The sequence below is a fragment of the Oryzias melastigma genome, linkage group LG18, assembly GCF_002922805.2.
Source record: "Oryzias melastigma strain HK-1 linkage group LG18, ASM292280v2, whole genome shotgun sequence".
Lineage (NCBI taxonomy): Eukaryota > Metazoa > Chordata > Actinopteri > Beloniformes > Adrianichthyidae > Oryzias > Oryzias melastigma.
Genome location: NC_050529.1, coordinates 9,571,177 through 9,577,823, shown reverse-complemented (window position 1 = coordinate 9,577,823; position 6,647 = coordinate 9,571,177). Strand labels below are relative to the sequence as shown.

Sequence of the window (6,647 nt, the reverse complement as noted above, 5' to 3'; positions counted from 1 at the left end):
AACATTTTTTATGTTGTGTAAAGATGAGCTGAGTATTGGGAATCATTGTGTTGTGTGTTAAGGATGTCTACTTATTTGTGTGTGTGATACTTGCAGTCTCCTCCCTCTTTTGCGATAAGTTTTACATACACCCTCTCTTTTTTAAATAACAAAGGTCAAACTCAGCTTTAAAAAGAAGTACAGTTTCTCTGTGTGTGCTTATTAATAGAACACCTGTTCTGCTGCTGTTCTGACACTTTTGACATTTTCACATGTGAAGCCAAAAGTTGCTGATGTGCAGAACTCTGTGATCTGCACGTCTTTTCCACCCACACATGCCTACCGTCTTTTGCCTACATGCCAGTAGGTGTGTATATATTTGACCCTGCCCACACACACGCACTCACTGGAGCTTCAGTGTTTGCACTTCTGCTCAACCAAATCCACAAGGGAGTCATTGATTTATCCTTTTTATTTCTAACATTATTCCATCTTTTTTTTTTTTTTTTTTGCTTGTGTGAAAATCGTGATAACTACTCATTAGGACGGAAATTCATTCTGATGGTGGTATTTGTAGTTGCCAGGTAAATAAACATTACTTTTTAGTTCCAATATAAAAAAAATAATAGATAAAAAAAGAAACTTGCATCTTGCAAAAACAAAACAGAATTATGAAGTGTCACAGTCAGCTTTTTGTTTGATATGACTCCAAAAGTTGATAAATCAGCTTCTAATACTTATTTAGTGACAAGATTTTATCTTTTAAAGACTAAATTCTACACATTTTTTAAGTGGGAAACATATTCTTGAGAAATTGAGTTTGTTGGAATTGCAGAGGTGTCTTGAATGCAGCGAATAAACCAGAATAAAGTGTGAAAAAGGCAAATAAATGTAGGAGTTTCTTAGTGTGGTTTATTACAGTTGATGTAATAAATGGTGAAGGGAATCATACTTTGCCAACTGACTGTGGGCTGTTTTTTTATGTTTAGTTACGTAAAATAAATCAAATCTTGAGAATCTTAGGTCTTTCCTTTCCCTGAAAGACTTTGTTGTACAATTCCAGCCGCGGACTTATCTTGCTAACATATGCCACCTAGTAGTTTGAAGCCGACTAAAGATTGGCCCGAGCAGTTTTTGCTGCTGTTTGCAGCACTTACTTTCCAATTTTTTTATCTAAACATGACAACTCAAACAAACGCTACACGGTCATCAAATCAAAATCCTATATATTTAATTCAACTTGACACATTTTGCTGTTCCAATTTGGAAAACATGTCCAACAAGGTGTCCCACTGGCATCTTTAGCTACAGCGTGAGACAACTGTTGTGGTCAGCGCTTTTCTCATCTTCTAATTTTTGTACTAATAGCTCCAACATCACAAATACATTTTTTTTATTCGTTGAGTACATCCACCCACTTCACTTCAAATAGCTGAGAATGTGGAATTGTTTAAGCACTCCAAGCACTCCTGCATATGTAAGTGTCAGCACAGAGGAGATGATAATTCCTCCACTTCCCTGAATGGATAAACAGGGAAAATGTGTTTAACATTATTGGATTGCTTTGCACAATAAGTGTCCTCATAAGCCTCAATTTTCCTTAACAGCTTAAATTTGGCAGGAGTTCTTTGCGGCGGCATTGGTGAGTTGGAGTGCAGAAGTTATATGGTGCCATGCATCACGTTATGGTGTTCAATTATCACAGTTTGAGGTGCTTAAGCCCGTGCCTGGGCAAAAGTATTGGCAGCTGAATATTTAACATGTTACGCATAATTGCCCCCTTTGTCTTAGAACTGAAATGTTGCTGTTTGAGCTTTCGCAGGAAGTTTTTACAGCTCTCTTTTGTTCTGCATATTTAAGTCGTTAGCGTTTATTAATGCTCAGCTTGTGGCTCAAAAAAAAAGGAATAGAAGCACATTGTGCTGCCATTTGTGTGTTCTTTATTCTTGCTTTCTTTTTATTAGAAGAGGTACGCTGGGATTGGGATAACAAATACTTTCTGAATTAACTATCTAGTTTGAATACGGTTAAAGCTTTCATTTTTTACTTTTTAATATCAACGAAAAGAAAATATTTCAGGTGTTTTATCAACGATGCCACGTTGCAGTTGAATGGCAGCAGTGTTTTGTGCTGCTTAACAATTTTTCAAAAGGCGTAGATTGTGTTCATACATTCCATTCACAGAAAACTCTATTGAAATCCATAGTTGATGTAGCTCAATGTGTTCTGAGAAAAACATCCTTCGTTCAAGGCGGTTTGTCCTTGCAGCACTGGTACAGTACTTGTCCTAGGTCGAAGATAGCTCAGCTGGTGAGCACATCACAGTCGTTTTCTCAAACAAGCAAATGAAAATCAAGAAAGTTCAAGAACTATGATTACAAGTCTGGCATTGGTGAAGAAAGACAAATTGATCCCAGATGTGCCCAATTATTTACAATACTGTATCACATTTAAGAGTTACTAGGATCAATAGTGGAAAAGCTCAGAATGAAAAGAAAGCAGAAAGACTAAACAATGGCTGTGTAAACAAGCAACAAATGCCACTCCAGAACACTCTTTCCCCTTTAACACCAGCGCTTTAGCTCTAGAATGAGGTTAAAAAATGATTAAATGGCTACCTTATTTCAGAACTCCACACCATAGAGTATGTCTGGTATGAAGTTTAGGCAATTAAAGCTGGTTTGCACTTATAGACTATTTTGTGGAAACAAATGTGTAACTCAGTCACACATTTTAATTATTTTGTGGCCATGAATTAAATATTAAGTTTGATTTTTTTAAAACTTTTTTAAGGCTACAATTTATTTATATGTGTATCATGTCACCAAACAGATTCCATACATATAACAAATTTGAATCCTGATTAGTTTAAAGTAAAGGATTTGGTTGAAGCTCAAAAACTGAACAGGTGCTAGCTTTGTTTTGTAGAGTTGTGATTTTCCATCCTAGAACGTCTCCATATTCAAGCAGACTTATTAGAGTTAGCTTAAGAATGACTTCCAGCATTAGCAGAGGAGCAAATACAGTTGTACTGTAAACACGAAAAGTGGCGACGATAAGATAAAAGGAATGTTTTAGTGACTTGGGGAAGAACATTTCATAAATATGAAGTTTGACATCTTCCTCCCCAGTCAACTCTTCATGCTATTCATCATAATTAAAGACTTGTTTGATCAAAGCTTTTTCCTTGAACGCTTTCTGATGAGAGTTCCGACCAACTTGCATAAAACACAAACGCCATTAATTCTTGTTCTGTTTTTCACTTTTCAAGACATTATCAAAGAAGGCTGCTGCATTCATGCTGTTCAGGGACATTTCCTTTCACTCGCAAGATTCCGTTCCGTTGCGGTAAGAACCAGATCTAGAAGATTTCTTAACTTGCTTCCATTACCATAATTTAGAAGTGCAGCTCCATTACGGCGCAGGACGAAAGCTGTTTACACTTTAATCACCAGAAGTGTTAGAAGTTGAAAAGAATCTGATCTCATATTTGACACGTATTCTTTTTTCTCCCTTTAGAAACCCCTCTTTAAATATTGGGGGTATACTATTTATGATTATGCTAATGCACTCGCTATTACTTTGTAATTTGTGTTTATGTGTTTGAAAGAGGGCAAGTGCATTACATGGCACTTATAAAATGGCTTTGAAGATTCCTGGGTTTTATGCAAGCGTAATGGCAAGCAGTTTTGGGCCTCTACCTGCTAAAAAATCTATTCGGCAGAATGCACAGAAAGCGGAGCTGAGGAGAGATGGGGCAACATCCTTTCACCCGAGTTACTTTTCATCAATGATTGAAGGTGCTTCTTAGAGTTGAAACAAGGACAAAAAAAAAATGGTCTTGACAATCTCTGTGTTTGTGTGTCCTCATTAGTGGAGCCCTTATGAGTGATTGGATGATTACATATTGTTTGATTGCAATTAGGATTATTGAAGTGATTAATAGGCTGTGGGATGATTGAGAGGGTGAGGGCTGGCTCCAGCTGGAGATGTGGTGCAGCTGCTGCAGCATTCAAAGTTCATCAGATGAGTTTGTATGTTGGAGCCGTCTTTGCTCATTTTGTCCGCTATGGTCCGATAAATCGGTGGCGCAATTTTAACGAAGAATGTACTGGCTGACCGCGAGGTTTGAATACCTGAAAAAGCACATCATAAATCGACAATGGTCTAATAACTAAACCTACAATGGTCTATTAACTAAACCTACAGGGCCTATTAACTGAACCTAGAATGGTCTATTACCTAAACCTACAAGGGTCTATTAACTAAACCTACAATGGTCTAATAGCTAAACCTACAATGATCAAATAACTAAGCCTACAATAATCTAATAACTAAACCTACAATGGTCTAATAACTAAACCTAGATTGGTCTAATTGCTAAACTTACAAGGGTCTATTAACTGAACCTACAATGATCTAGTAACTAAACCTACAATGATCTAATAGCTAAACCTACAATGGTCTAATAGCTAAACCTACAATGCTCTATTAACTAAACCTACAATGGTCTAAACCTACAATGATCTAATAGCTAAACCTACAATGGTCTAATAGTCAAACCTACAATGCTCTATTAACTAAACCTACAATGGTCTAAACCTACAATGATCTAATAGCTAAACCTACAATGATCTAATAGCTAAACCTACAATGGTCTAATAACTAAACCTACAATGGTCTATTAACTAAACCTACAATGGTCTATTAACTAAACCTACAATGGTCTAAACCCTTAACCTACAATGGTCTACAAAATAAACCTACAATGGTCTAAAACGGTCTACAGTGGCCTAAAAACTAAACCTAATATCACAAATGGGCAGACAGCTGGATCAATGTGCAGGAGGTGTATTAGTTTAGACAGGAGCTAAGCACATCTAAAAGTCCGCAAATCTAAATCAGAGTCGGGTAGGCAGAAGTCATCAACGAGCATGGAGGCATCAGAGAAGAGACTGGAGTAGTCAGATTCTAGGTGAGAATCAGGGTAGGCAACAGGCAAACAGAGATGAAGCAGAGTCCGAAAACAGAAGATCAGGTCCAGAATAAAACGCTCGGTAATGCAGGCAGGGTGGGACAAAACAATACTTTGCACAGAGTGAGGCTGTGTGTGCTGCTTAAGAAGCAGGTGAGGGATTGCCTGATTGGAGACAGGCTAGAAACGTGCTTTTTTTTCAACATTGTTATATTTTTTTTTCTTCATGACTGGTCCGGCCCAGATGGTTTAATCCGGACCAGTCATGAACGACTGCTGCTCTGCAGAAACTATGGTGAAAAGGTGAAACATTGGATCATTGACAAAAGTTCTATAATTTAGTACATTTAAACATGTTAGTTTTCATCATTATTAAAATGTTGAGCGCTATTTTTACCCAACTTAAAAATGTAATGTGACAAAAAACAATATTTTTAAATGTAACACATTACAGAGCTTTTGATAATTGATCTAGTGTCTCCCTTTTTTAGGCATAGAACATAAGATGAGGTTTTAGATTTATTTATTAATTTAGATTCATTATTTAAAGACTTATGGAAACACTTTTTAAAAATAATTAGAATATCTGATCAATGAAAAGTTTCTAAAGCAAATTTTGACATTTTTTGGTTCTGGTACCAAAGAAAAATGAACATTGCAGTTTATTTGGGTAGTGGTCATTTTGCTGATACTCCAAATCAATAAATATGTGCTTGGAAAGGATAACATCACTGGATAACGCACTGATTCATCTGCACTCTTTGGGTCAGGTCTCTAAAAAAATCTTCAGAGAGCATTCCCCTTCAATATTGCAGTCACAGGCGCGCGTGCAGAATACAATCAAACACGTGTTGGCCCCTGCACCGCCTCGGGCGGCCAGTGCGCCGCGGCTCCGTTGCCTGGCAGCGCGCTATTCCGTCTCCGCTGCTAGATGGAGCCCGAGTATACGGTGAGAGCGGCACATCCGAGGTTCCTCCTCACCTTTCCACTGGCTCTCCAGCCCCCCTTCCTCCTCCTCCCCCTCCTTCGCTTTTCAGACAGATTTACTCTCAGCCAGTGCGCACAATTGGTTTGTCATAGTCGCCGAGAGCGCAGATTTCTTTCTTTTTTTCCTTATTTTTCCCCCCTCATTTTTTGGGAGAACTTTTCCAGCCCTCCGTGGAGCTTCCAAACGTTGCGTCCTCACATATTGTAGTGATCATAGAATCTCCTGGATTCTCTCACCCCTCTTTTTTTATGTCGGTGCGCTGAGAGGAGCTGCGCGCGTTTGGCTCCCCGAGGCTGCCGGGACGTGATGTAGCCCCGCGCGCAGGAGGAAGAAGAGGAAGAAGAGGAGGAGGAGGACGCCTTTCGGGCTCACAAAGGATGTTAAGGGACAGACCGTGGATACGCTTCGGTTCGTGGATCCGCAGTCAGATCCCGTAAGGATTTGATTATTTCCCTCTCCACTTTGGATTCGCCACAGAGGCAGTTGCGCGGAGGTGGAAGAGACCTGTCCATTTCTAGTCGTTTTCTAAAATTGCACGGTGAGTGTTGGACGTTCCTCCACATCTAATGCGCGCGTGGATTTTGTCCGCAGCAGTCCATGAATGAATTTCTCCCTGCAAAATTTAAAAAAAGAAAAAAAAAAGGCGCTTGACGCACGATTCCATCCTTAATTACTTTAACCGGGCTATTGATGCGTTCAGGTGCA

The 6,647-nt window shown here is 38.8% G+C and overlaps 1 protein-coding gene across 8 annotated transcripts in view; it reads left to right on the top strand.

Moving 5' to 3' along the window:
- Window positions 1–5,729: 5,729 nt before the first annotated feature.
- LOC112155935 (adhesion G protein-coupled receptor L3) overlaps window positions 5,730–6,647 on the top strand; it is a 315,029-nt gene continuing 314,111 nt past the window's right edge. For 4 of the 8 annotated variants that reach the window (XM_036216950.1, XM_036216949.1, XM_036216947.1 and 1 more), the window contains exon 1: window positions 5,748–6,480. The gene's annotated coding sequence lies outside the window, so the exon portion shown is untranslated. Of the gene's footprint in view, window positions 6,481–6,647 lie in introns of all 8 variants that reach the window. The other 4 variants (XM_036216951.1, XM_036216952.1, XM_036216946.1 and 1 more) reach the window with 4 other exon arrangements.